The 13,879-nt window shown below is 38.7% G+C and overlaps 1 non-coding gene across 1 annotated transcript; it reads right to left on the minus strand.

The window, feature by feature from the left end:
- Positions 1-676: 676 nt before the first annotated feature.
- LOC148293802 (small nucleolar RNA R71) lies at positions 677-783 on the minus strand. Its single transcript, XR_015836847.1, has one exon. It is a non-coding gene; the product is annotated as a small nucleolar RNA R71 (small nucleolar RNA).
- Between the last annotated feature and the right edge of the window lie 13,096 nt (positions 784-13,879).

A 13,879-nucleotide genomic window follows, 5' to 3' on the forward strand; every position in this document is an offset into this window, starting at 1 on the left:
GCCCAAGGTTACCCTATTCTTTTTAGTGTTTCTAATTAATCTAATTTTCTGTTTCAGGTAGTTTATGTCTAAAAATCCATTACTTGAACAAGTGAGGTCTTCGTTCCAACGTTCTAGATCTTTGAACGCAGGACCATCATTGCAACCCAGACGAGTGACCTCTGAAATTCAGAATCGTCTAGAAAGGGAGTTGTCAACTGCAAAAGAGCAAGCTCTTGCTACATTTACAAGTCTTGCTCTCCACACTGAACTTCCCGGTTCTTCACTTTCAAATTCGGAAGCAAGTTCAGACCAAGAAGAAGAAGAAATGATGGCTGCCATTGAGTTTATGGGAGAACTTGATATCCCAACAATTCCAGCATCTCCTTCAAGCATTTTGCTGCCCACTGTAGCTCGAAATTATGAGCTTAAATCTTCTCATCTTAATATGCTGCCTTCCTTTTATGGTTTACCTAATGAAGATCCATTGACTCATATAAAGGATATTTTTAATGTTGTGAGTTCTTTTCCCTTGACAGGTGTGACAGAAGATCAACTTCGAATGAGAGTGTTTCCATACACTTTAAAGGATAAGGCGAAGTATTGGTTGAATTCTTTAAAGCCTGGTTCACTCACTACATGGTCTGCCATTCAAAAGAAGTTCCTGGAAAAATACTTCTCCACGCAAAAGACCGACATGCTTAGGGACAAGATCTTGTTATTTGCACAGCAAGATGATGAATCGTTTTGTGAAGCATGGGAGAAATTCAATGGGTTGCTCAACCAATGTCCTCATCATGGGATTCCATTGAAGCTTCAAATGCGTATGTTTTATAAAGGACTAACCCCTTCTAGTCATAATATAGTCACCAATTTTGCAGGTGGTTCTTTTAAAACCAAAACTCCAGAAGAAACGTACGAACTCTTTGAGGAGATAGCAATGGAGACCCAACATACGGATACAAGAGGTAAACGTGTTATTAGTGGTTCTAATGATGCTTCTAGTGTGCAGATTTCAAAACTGGAACAAAAGCTAGATGCTCTTCTTGCATTAAACTCAAGAAGCCCTCCGAAGGAAGTGTGTAGCATTTGTGAATCTCATGACCATGCTACCACAGCTTGTCCACTTGGGGCTGGATATCCAGAATTTGTGCAAGAGCAAGCTAAGTTGGTAAATTCCTACAACCAAGGTCCAAGAAATGATCCATACTCTCAAAGTTATAATCCAGGTTGGAGGAATCATCCAAACTTTTCATGGAGAAATACCCAGAATCAAGCAAATCCCCCTTCATTCCAAAGGCCACAACAATCATCATCATCATTGGAAGATATAGTGAAGCAGATGGCAATCAACCAATCCAATTTTCAGCAAACTACACAAGCTGCCATCTCCAAATTGGAAGTCCAATTAGGCCAAATAGCTGCTGAAATAACTCAAAGAGTGCCTGGGAAATGGCCAAGCCAAACTGAGATCAATCCAAAGAACCCAGAAGCCAAGGCCATTCATGTGCTCAGATCAGGTAAGATCATTGATAATAAAGATGATTCTAATCTTTCAAATGATGTTGTGATTGTAGAAAATGAAGAGGAGGAGACCATGGCCACGGAAGGAGAACAACTCAAAACTTCTCAATCTGCTCCTAAGGCCAAATCAGATTCTCAGAAATCCGATCAATTCCAATTGCATAAAAGGGATGACAAATTTGTGCCACCACATCTTCAAGAAGATAGATACGTGCCACCCGCTCCATATGTTCCACAGATTCCATTTCCAAGCCGTCTTAAGAAAGCAAAGCAAGATAAGGCTTTTAAAGAGATTTATGATATTTTGAGTAAAGTTAATATCAATTTGCCTTTGCTTGATCTTATTGAACAGATTCCTGCATATGGAAAATTCATCAAGGACTTGAAAACTCACAAGCTCAATTTCGCTCCAAATGAAGGAGTAAAGCTCGACCAGAATGTAAGTGCTGTATTGCAAAGGAAGCTTCCACCAAAACTAGATGATCCTGGCAGCTTTGACATTCCCATTAACATTGGAGGCAAGAAGGTTGGAAGAGCCATGTTGGACTTGGGAGCAAGCATCAATGTTTTGCCATATTCAGTTTATCAAGAGCTTGGCTTAGAAGGGATGAAGAAGACTTCAATGCGACTTGAACTAGCTGATCATTCTATAAAATATCCAAAAGGTATTGTAGAAGATATTCTAGTTCAAGTTAATACACTAATTCTCCCTGCTGATTTTGTAGTGATGGACATGGAAGACAATCCAAATGGAGATCGTGTTGATCCCATTCTCCTAGGCAGGCCATTCATGGCCACTGCAGACACAATCATCAAAGTGAAAGATAGCACTCTCTCCATGACTGTTTTGGGTGAAACTGTTGAATTTAAAATGCTTAATGCTCTATCTCAACCTTCTATCTCTCTTGATTCTTGCTTTTCAATTGATGTTGTGGATCATGAGGTTTCTTCCAAAATTTTGCAGAGAAAGTCTAATGATGCTCTAGAAGCTGTCTTAACACAAGAAGAGGAAGATCTTTGTGAACCGGAGTTCCAAGAAGTGGTGGCTGCCTTAGAAGTGTTTCCGCCATACCCACCATCCTTTAGGCCACCAATCGAGCCTCTTGGACCATCATCCACGAAATTGGAGCCATCCATTGTCATCCCACCAAAGCTAGAACTTAAACCTCTTCCCAATAATCTTAAATATACATATTTGGGTGCTAACGAAACTCTCCCTGTTATAATTGCTGCAGGTCTCTCCTCACATGAAGAAGAGAGCTTAATTAAAGTTCTAAAAGAGCATAAAACAGCCATTGGGTGGACCATAGCAGACATCAAAGGAATTAGTCCAAGCATGTGCATGCACCGGATTTTAATGGAAGAAGACAGCAAACCATCTCGTGATGCCCAAAGGAGGCTAAATCCCAACATGAAAGAGGTGGTTAGAGCTGAAGTTTTAAAGCTACTCGATGTAGGAATCATCTACCCAATTTCAGATTCTAAGTGGGTGAGCCCTGTGCAAGTTGTTCCAAAGAAGTCCGGAATCACCGTTGTGAAGAATGAGAAGAATGAGCTAGTTCCTACACGAACTGTCACTGGTTGGAGAGTTTGCATTGATTACAGGAAGTTGAACACATCCACTAGAAAAGATCATTTCCCCTTGCCTTTTATTGATCAAATGCTTGAACGTTTATCTGGCCATGCTTACTATTGTTTTCTTGATGGTTTTTCAGGTTATAATCAAATTCCCATTGCCCCGGAAGACCAAGAGAAAACCACATTCACATGCCCATTTGGTACGTTTGCTTATGGAAGGATGCCATTCGGTTTGTGCAATGCCCCAGCAACTTTCCAAAGATGCATGATGTCAATCTTTTCAGATATGGTGGAACGATTCATTGAGGTATTTATGGATGATTTTTCAGTTTTTGGTTCCTCTTTTGATAATTGTCTTCACCACTTGTCTCTAGTGCTTAAAAGATGCCAGGAAACAAATCTGATTTTGAATTGGGAGAAGTGTCACTTCATGGTGAGACAAGGCATTGTGCTAGGCCATGTGATTTCAAGCAAGGGAATCGAAGTGGATAAAGCCAAGATCGACCTCATCTCAAATCTTCCACCCCCTACCTCTGTTAAAGGAATTAGAAGCTTTCTAGGTCATGCTGGATTCTATAGAAGGTTCATCAAAAATTTCTCAAGCATTACAAGGCCATTGTGTAATCTCCTTGCTAAGGATGCTGTTTTTGAGTTTAATGAAGCTTGCATGGAAGCTTTTACTACCTTGAAGAGGGAGCTAACTTCAGCCCCTATTATCATAGCTCCGGATTGGTCTTTACCATTTGAAATAATGTGTGATGCCTCTGACTTTGCTATTGGTGCAGTTTTAGGTCAAAAGAAGAACAAGCTGCCCCATGTGATTCATTATGCTAGCCGGACCTTGAATGATGCTCAAATCAACTACTCCACAACAGAGAAGGAGTTGCTTGCTGTGGTTTTTGCTTTAGAAAAATTTCGTTCTTACCTTGTTGGTTCTAAAGTAATTGTTTATTCTGACCATGCAGCTCTTAGATACTTGCTCACTAAGAAGGATGCCAAACCACGCTTGATTAGATGGATTCTCTTGCTGCAAGAATTCGATTTGGAGATTCGAGATAAGAAGGGATGTGAGAATGTGGTAGCTGATCATTTGAGCAGAATTGTGGTTGAAGAAAAAGGAGCAGCTATGCTACCCTTGAATGAGACTTTCCCTGATGAACAACTATATACTGCCCAAGTCAAAGAGCCATGGTATGCTGATTTTGTTAATTATCTTACTTGTGGTGTTCTTAGAAATGATCTAACTTCTCAGGACAAGAAGAAGTTCTTTTCCATGGTGAAACATTATGTCTGGGATGAACCTTTCTTATTCAAGCATTGCCCGGATCAACTCATCAGAAGATGTGTTCCAGAAGAAGAGCAAGAAAGCATACTTAGGCATAGCCACGAATTGGCCTGTGGAGGTCACTTTGGAGCTAAGAAAACAGCACTTAAAATTCTGCAATCTGGTTTCTTTTGGCCCACTCTATTTAAAGATGCATTTAATTTTTGTGTTAAGTGTGATAGGTGCCAAAGGATGGGGAACATAAGTCGCAGGAATGAAATGCCATTGAATAACATACTTGTTGTGGAGCTCTTCGATGTGTGGGGTATTGATTTCATGGGACCATTCCCATCTTCCTTTGGTTATACTTACATACTTGTTGCTGTTGATTATGTGTCTAAATGGGTGGAAGCCATAGCCACCAAAACCAATGATTATAAGGTGGTGCTGAAGTTCTTGAAGGATAATATTTTCACAAGGTTTGGTACTCCAAGGGCTGTCATTAGTGATGGAGGCAGCCACTTCTGTAACAAGCCATTCGAAGCACTCATGAAGAAGTACAACATCACCCATCGAGTTTCTACACCATATCATCCGCAAACTTCTGGTCAAGTGGAAATAAGCAATAGAGAAATTAAGCACATCCTGGAGAAGGTGGTGAACAATACAAGGAAAGATTGGGCAGCCAAGCTCAATGATGCATTATGGGCTTATAGGACAGCATATAAGACTCCCATTGGAATGAGCCCTTATCGTCTTGTGTTTGGGAAAGCTTGTCACCTGCCAATGGAGCTTGAACACAATGCTTTTTGGGCCATCAAGAAGTTAAATTTTGATCTAGACAAGGCAGGCCATGCAAGAAAGTTTCAGCTGAATGAATTGGAAGAAATTAGACATGAGTCTTATGAGAATGCAAAGCTTTACAAAGAACGAACCAAGAGTTACCATGACAGAAACATTCAACGGAAAGAGTTCTCCAAAGGTATGTCAGTTCTTTTGTTTAACTCACGTTTGCGTCTCTTTCCAGGAAAATTGAAGTCTAGATGGCAAGGCCCATTCACCGTGGTCAATGTTTCTCCCTATGGAGCTGTGGAGATTCAAAACCCTAAAGATGGCTCGACTTTCAAAGTAAATGGACAACGTTTAAAGCCATTCTATGAGGGAGTTTCAGCTGGCATCCAAACTGGCCATGTGGTAGATCAACTTCCCTTCGTACCATCAACTTAGCTGATTGCACAATGTCTTGCCAAGACAGTAACTAAGGCGCTTCTTGGGAGGCAACCCATGTGTTCAAGAAGAAGGTGCTTGGTAGCAATCGACCTAATCGCATCAAGGGGGAGCATTTCAATCCTTTCTCTTTACTTGTTATTATTTTAAATTTCTGTTTTTTTTTTTATAAAAATTTAAAAAAAATAAAAAAATAAAAAAATTTAAAAAGATTTTTCATATGAGCTAACTTATGGTAACTCCAGTGAGCACTTCCGTCAATACAGTGTCTAGGAGTTCTTTAGGCGACACCTTCGGTGTCTAAGAAGTTTGGGTTTTAAGCGGGACCATTGTGACCCCTCCAACCTTCCCGGATCCCCTGGCTGTGTTTTCTGAGGCCCTTAATTGGTCATCCATGAGTTGCTTATATATTCATTTTTTTTATTTTTTATTTTTCCTAAACCTTCTTCTAAACTTTTCCCTTTATCATTTGTTTGTTCTCAATCATCTTTTGTATGCTTTCACATTGAGGACAATGTTCAATTCAGGTCTGGGGGGAAGGTTTTCAATTTCAATTTTCTTATCCATTTGTGTTTTCAATTTTCGTTCTCTTGTCACAATTTTTTTATTTTTTATTTTTATTTTTATTTTTTATTTTTATTTTTTTTAAAGAATGTCATACAATCAATGCTATGGAGCTGCTATTTGAGGTTTTCATATCAGAATTTTGCACTTCACAAAGCTTTTGCTCTTAGAATTCTGGTGGCTAAAGTACCACGCTCAAATTCTTGAAGGAAAATAGTGGAGACTACCCTAGTGAGCTATATCGAGCCTAATTGCTTTCTTGAGAGGGTTTAAAGTGTTCTATTTCTCATCCATACTTATTTTCTTCAATTCACTCTAATTGATCTCATTATTCCATTTTGATTGAATACTAAGGATGATTCTCTTTTGCAGATATCATGTGCTTGCTCTCATTCATGAATGAACTCATTGAAGTGATGCTAGGCTATGTGTGCATAACCATTCTATGTGCTTTCTTTTCACCCTACCTATATGTGTGTTCCATCAACCCTCTTGAAGCCAAACACTTAAAGCCTTTTCTTCTATCACCCTCATCATTTCCCTACCTTTGTATCTCAATTTGAGATACTTGACCTATTGTAGCCATACCCTATAGCTTAGAAATATACCAAGGTGTGCCAAGATAAAGTTTGAAGCAAGGAAGTTGCAGCCATGTACCTAAATAAAGATGATGTGAATCTGTGCAATGAAGTTAATGAAGATGCAGATCAAATCAACGAAGATGAAAGTGTTTCGATTTGATCTAAGTGTGAAAAATAAAGTCTATGCCAGGAGATACCATGAAGTTTGCTGCCATGCCAATCTAAATCAATGATGCCTTGCAGATTAATGAAGCATGCAACCTTGGTATGTTCTTAAGTTATTTGTTTTTCCTTCCAATTCTTCCATTTCCCCTAAACCTTAGCCTTTCATTACAACATTGTGAAAGACCTAGCTGATCTTTGAGGATGTATTCATGGGTGCTGGTAAGTATGTGTGTATCTCTATTCTTAGTATTTAATTCCTTTCATGAGATCTAACCAAATTTGTGCTTCTATTTCATACACTCACTTATGCTTTCTTGAGAGAATTAAAACATAGGTTCTGAGTGATTGAGTGTTATCTGTGAGAATTAGAGTCGAAGCATGTTCTCTATTCAAGGTTTGAGTGTGCTTGCTTTGAAACTGTGTGCCTTTGAGCTATAGCTTCCACTTGTACACACTGATTGATGACCTATCTTGGCAACTCTATGGTGTTGGAGGTATGACTAAAACTTTCTTTCATTTTCATTAGTTGATTTCAAAGTTGTTTTTCTAACCATTTTGTTTTGTAGAGTTAGAAAAACGTTTGTGGGTATCGTATCTGTTAAACCCTCAGGAGACACAACTCCTCCTACTAGGGATGCCTAGAGGTTTAAAGGCTTGTTGCATACGCTCAATGCAATCGAGTTACCTACGAAAGTGGTCTAGTTAACTTCTTGTTTTGTTTTTATCTTTGTTTCTCTTTTGTTTTGCTCGAGGACTAGCAAAATCTAAGTTTGGGGGTGTGTTAAGCTCATAATTTCATACATATACATGCCCAATTTACTTACTTCTTTTGCTTAGTTCCTATAATTCTAAGTTATTTCCCTCCCTTTGTGTGTTTTGTAGGCCAATAGAGCAAGAGAGCATAATTCATGCAATTCAAGCATGTTAAGGCCTAATTTGGATGAATGGAAGAAGAGCTTAAAAGACAAACTCATTTTGGCTACAGCCCCCTGCCAGTCCAGTTCCGTAGGTCATATTGCAAGCTTTGTTTCAGCAACCTACACAGCTCGGATGAGGCAGCATTCTTCATGAAAGTTGTTCCAATGGGTGTGTAATATAACATATCCAAAATTCGGCCCCATTGGATAAATATGGAGTCTGTTACCTAGCAAACACAGAGCCATGCTCAGGATGGATTTTATCAGCGCGCAAAATGAGTTAGCCATTTGTTTTGGCCTTAACTTCCTCCTCCGACCTTGGATTGGCCCAAATGACATATGGCTGGAAAGAAGACATTCTGAACTTCAATTTCGAGTGCTTAAAGTCCTAATTTGATTAAGAGAAGCCCAAGTTGTAATCCCTTGAAGTTGCTGGTTATGCTGACCTCAGCATGTGCTGGTTGGATGCTTGGTCATGGTGAGCTAGGTATGAGCTATCATTTCTGGTTGGAAGCTTGGTCATGGTGACATGAAGATGAGCTAGGGCTGCTGGTGGGATCTATTGGTGAAGTGCATCAACCAATTCAGATTTTATAATGCAAGTGCTGTATGCATTAGTGAAGTGCATCAACCAATTCATCTTTTATAATGCAAGTGTTGTATGCATTAGCCATAATGAATTCAGATTTGTCACTCCCCTCTCCCTATAAATACCACATCCATTCCACATTCAAGACACAACAAATCCTGAGATTCACAACCCCCACAATTCACTCCAACCATCCTCAAACACTCTCAAAATCCCAAACACTCCAACAATCACCAAAACAACTCCAGCAAACCTCTCTTCCATTTCCCTACGAATTTCATCTTCCTTAGCCATCACCACTCACTCAAACTCATCCCAAATCACCTCCATATCCTTCATACATCTTTCTAGAAGTGGGGAAGCTCTTGGAGAAGCATTAGAAGTGGAGAAGCACTTGGAGAAGCCTTGGACACCACAAGAACTTCAGAAAAAGGGTTTTTCTACTCTTATTGTATTCATTATGTTTTCTCATTTCTGTTCAAGTCTCTTTTCCATTATGAGTAGCTAAATCCATAACTAGGGCTTCGATGTAACCTAACATGAATATTCTGGGTTTATAAGTTTGGAGTTTCAAGTTTGATTCATGATTCATGTTCTTATTCATTATGCTTATAAGTTAACATGCTTGTTTGAATGATTGATCACCATTAGAACTTGTTTGTTAACTATCTTGGTTTGAATTAAGAGTATACACCATGCTTTAATTCGAATTGAACTATGAATAGGAAGAGTATGTATGGACATTCGACAACAGGGATTAGATACATACTTGGTTGTTTAAAATGTTCTTCTATGCTTAATGGGTTCCTAATGCTTAATTTTAGGTTAGACAACAAATGATCAAATTAGGGAATTAGGAACACAAGGTTAGGACCAAACACCATGGCCTAATCATACTTTAGCTAGAATCAATCTTTGAATCTGAATTAGACTTGTTACTTGAATCTTTATAACCCAGAATTGAATTGTTATGGTGATTCGAATGCCCTAGTCTCAAAAATCTGTTTTCCAACTCTTAAAACCACTCTTTGTTACATTTGTTTACTTGTTTTTGTTTGCAATTTCATTTTGCTTCTTTTGTTCAACAATCACAACCACTCTTGTTTTAAATTCTGTTTTAGACATAACCTCCTACTTTCTTGAATTTGGTAATCTAAGTACATAACTAGTTTTAACTTCTCAGTCTTCGTGGGTACGACCTCGTACTTGTCTTGCTATACTACTAATTGCCCCGTACAATTGCGAGTTAACATAATATTAACAACAATGCCCAAAGGAGGCTAAATCCCAACATGAAAGAGGTGGTTAGAGCTGAAGTTTTAAAGCTACTCGATGTAGGAATCATCTACCCAATTTCAGATTCTAAGTGGGTGAGCCCTGTGCAAGTTGTTCCAAAGAAGTCCGGAATCACCGTTGTGAAGAATGAGAAGAATGAGCTAGTTCCTACACGAACTGTCACTGGTTGGAGAGTTTGCATTGATTACAGGAAGTTGAACACATCCACTAGAAAAGATCATTTCCCCTTACCTTTTATTGATCAAATGCTTGAACGTTTATCTGGCCATGCTTACTATTGTTTTCTTGATGGTTTTTCAGGTTATAATCAAATTCCCATTGCTCCGGAAGACCAAGAGAAAACCACATTTACATGCCCATTTGGTACGTTTGCTTATAGAAGGATGCCATTCGGTTTATGCAATGCCCCAGCAACTTTCCAAAGATGCATGATGTCAATCTTTTCAGATATGGTGGAACGATTCATTGAGGTATTTATGGATGATTTTTCAGTTTTTGGTTCCTCTTTTGATAATTGTCTTCACCACTTGTCTCTAGTGCTTAAAAGATGCCAGGAAACAAATCTGATTTTGAATTGGGAGAAGTGTCACTTCATGGTGAGACAAGGCATTGTACTAGGCCATGTGATTTCAAGCAAGGGAATCGAAGTGGATAAAGCCAAGATCGACCTCATCTCAAATCTTCCACCCCCTACCTCTGTTAAAGGAATTAGAAGCTTTCTAGGTCATGCTGGATTCTATAGAAGGTTCATCAAAAATTTCTCAAGCATTACAAGGCCATTGTGTAATCTCCTTGCTAAGGATGCTGTTTTTGAGTTTAATGAAGCTTGCATGGAAGCTTTTTCTACCTTGAAGAGGGAGCTAACTTCAGCCCCTATTATCATAGCTCCGGATTGGTCTTTACCATTTGAAATAATGTGTGATGCCTCTGACTTTGCTATTGGTGCAGTTTTAGGTCAAAAGAAGAACAAGCTGCCCCATGTGATTCATTATGCTAGCCGGACCTTGAATGATGCTCAAATCAACTACTCCACAACAGAGAAGGAGTTGCTTGCTGTGGTTTTTGCTTTAGAAAAATTTCGTTCTTACCTTGTTGGTTCTAAAGTAATTGTTTATTCTGACCATGCAGCCCTTAGATACTTGCTCACTAAGAAGGATGCCAAACCACGCTTGATTAGATGGATTCTCTTGCTGCAAGAATTCGATTTGGAGATTCGAGATAAGAAGGGATGTGAGAATGTGGTAGCTGATCATTTGAGCAGAATTGTGGTTGAAGAAAAAGGAGGAGCTGTGCTACCCTTGAATGAGACTTTCCCTGATGAACAACTATATGCTGCCCAAGTCAAAGAGCCATGGTATGCTGATTTTGTTAATTATCTTGCTTGTGGTGTTCTTAGAAATGATCTAACTTCTCAGGATAAGAAGAAGTTCTTTTCCATGGTGAAACATTATGTATGGGATGAACCTTTCTTATTCAAGCATTGCCCGGATCAACTCATCAGAAGATGTGTTCCAGAAGAAGAGCAAGAAAGCATACTTAGGCATAGCCACGAATTGGCCTGTGGAGGTCACTTTGGAGCTAAGAAAACAGCACTTAAAATTCTGCAATCTGGTTTCTTTTGGCCCACTCTATTTAAAGATGCATTTAATTTTTGTGTTAAGTGTGATAGGTGCCAAAGGATGGGGAACATAAGTCGCAGGAATGAAATGCCATTGAATAACATACTTGTTGTGGAGCTTTTCGATGTGTGGGGTATTGATTTCATGGGACCATTCCCATCTTCCTTTGGTTATACTTACATACTTGTTGCTGTTGATTATGTGTCTAAATGGGTGGAAGCCATAGCCACCAAAACCAATGATTATAAGGTGGTGCTGAAGTTCTTGAAGGATAATATTTTCACAAGGTTTGGTACTCCAAGGGCTGTCATTAGTGATGGAGGCAGCCACTTCTGTAACAAGCCATTCGAAGCACTCATGAAGAAGTACAACATCACCCATCGAGTCTCTACACCATATCATCCGCAAACTTCTGGTCAAGTGGAAATAAGCAATAGAGAAATTAAGCACATCCTGGAGAAGGTGGTGAACAATACAAGGAAAGATTGGGCAGCCAAGCTCAATGATGCATTATGGGCTTATAGGACAGCATATAAGACTCCCATTGGAATGAGCCCTTATCGTCTTGTGTTTGGGAAAGCTTGTCGCCTGCCAATGGAGCTTGAACACAATGCTTTTTGGGCCATAAAGAAGTTAAATTTTGATCTAGACAAGGCAGGCCATGCAAGAAAGTTTCAGCTGAATGAATTGGAAGAAATTAGACATGAGTCTTATGAGAATGCAAAGCTTTACAAAGAACGAACCAAGAGTTACCATGACAGAAACATTCAACGGAAAGAGTTCTCCAAAGGTATGTCAGTTCTTTTGTTTAACTCACGTTTGCGTCTCTTTCCAGGAAAATTGAAGTCTAGATGGCAAGGCCCATTCACCGTGGTCAATGTTTCTCCCTATGGAGCTGTGGAGATTCAAAACCCTAAAGATGGCTCGACTTTCAAAGTAAATGGACAACGTTTAAAGCCATTCTATGAGGGAGTTTCAGCTGGCATCCAAACTGGCCATGTGGTAGATCAACTTCCCTTCGTACCATCAACTTAGCTGATTGCACAATGTCTTGCCAAGACAGTAACTAAGGCGCTTCTTGGGAGGCAACCCATGTGTTCAAGAAGAAGGTGCTTGGTAGCAATCGACCTAATCGCATCAAGGGGGAGCATTTCAATCCTTTCTCTTTACTTGTTATTATTTTAAAATTTTTTTTTTTTTTTTATTTATTATTTTTTTATAAAAATTTAAAAAAAAATAAAAAAATAAAAAAATATAAAAAGATTTTTCATATGAGCTAACTTATGGTAACTCCAGTGAGCACTTCCGTCAATACAGTGTCTAGGAGTTCTTTAGGCGACACCTTCGGTGTCTAAGAAGTTTGGGTTTTAAGCGGGACCATTGTGACCCCTCCAACCTTCCCGGATCCCCTGGCTGTGTTTTCTGAGGCCCTTAACTGGTCATCCATGAGTTGCTTATATATTCATTTTTTTTATTTTTTTATTTTTCCTAAACCTTCTTCTAAACTTTTCCCTTTATCATTTGTTTGTTCTCAATCATCTTTTGTATGCTTTCACATTGAGGACAATGTTCAATTCAGGTCTGGGGGGAAGGTTTTCAATTTCAATTTTCTTATCCATTTGTGTTTTCAATTTTCGTTCTCTTGTCACTATTTTTTATTATTTTTTTTATTTTTTATTTTTTATTTTTTATTTTTTTATTTTTATTTTTATTTTTTTATTTTTTTTAAAGAATGTCATACAATCAATGCTATGGAGCTGCTATTTGAGGTTTTCATATTAGAATTTTGCACTTCACAAAGCTTTTGCTCTTAGAATTCTGGTGGCTAAAGTACCACGCTCAAATTCTTGAAGGAAAATAGTGGAGACTACCCTAGTGAGCTATATCGAGCCTAATTGCTTTCTTGAGAGGGTTTAAAGTGTTCTATTTCTCATCCATACTTATTTTCTTCAATTCACTCTAATTGATCTCATTATTCCATTTTGATTGAATACTAAGGATGATTCTCTTTTGCAGATATCATGTGCTTGCTCTCATTCATGAATGAACTCATTGAAGTGATGCTAGGCTATGTGTGCATAACCATTCTATGTGCTTTCTTTTCACCCTACCTATATGTGTGTTCCATCAACCCTCTTGAAGCCAAACACTTAAAGCCTTTTCTTCTATCACCCTCATCATTTCCCTACCTTTGTATCTCAATCTGAGATACTTGACCTATTGTAGCCATACCCTATAGCTTAGAAATATACCAAGGTGTGCCAAGATAAAGTTTGAAGCAAGGAAGTTGCAGCCATGTACCTAAATAAAGATGATGTGAATCTGTGCAATGAAGTTAATGAAGATGCAGATCAAATCAACGAAGATGAAAGTGTTTCGATTTGATCTAAGTGTGAAAAATAAAGTCTATGCCAGGAGATACCATGAAGTTTGCTGCCATGCCAATCTAAATCAATGATGCCTTGCAGATTAATGAAGCATGCAACCTTGGTATGTTCTTAAGTTATTTGTTTTTCCTTCCAATTCTTCCATTTCCCCTAAACCTTAGCCTTTCATTACAACATTGTGAAAGACCT

The sequence above is a fragment of the Prunus avium genome, chromosome 6 (genome assembly GCF_965620075.1).
Source record: "Prunus avium chromosome 6, drPruAviu1.hap1.1, whole genome shotgun sequence".
Classification (NCBI taxonomy): Eukaryota; Viridiplantae; Streptophyta; class Magnoliopsida; order Rosales; family Rosaceae; genus Prunus; species Prunus avium.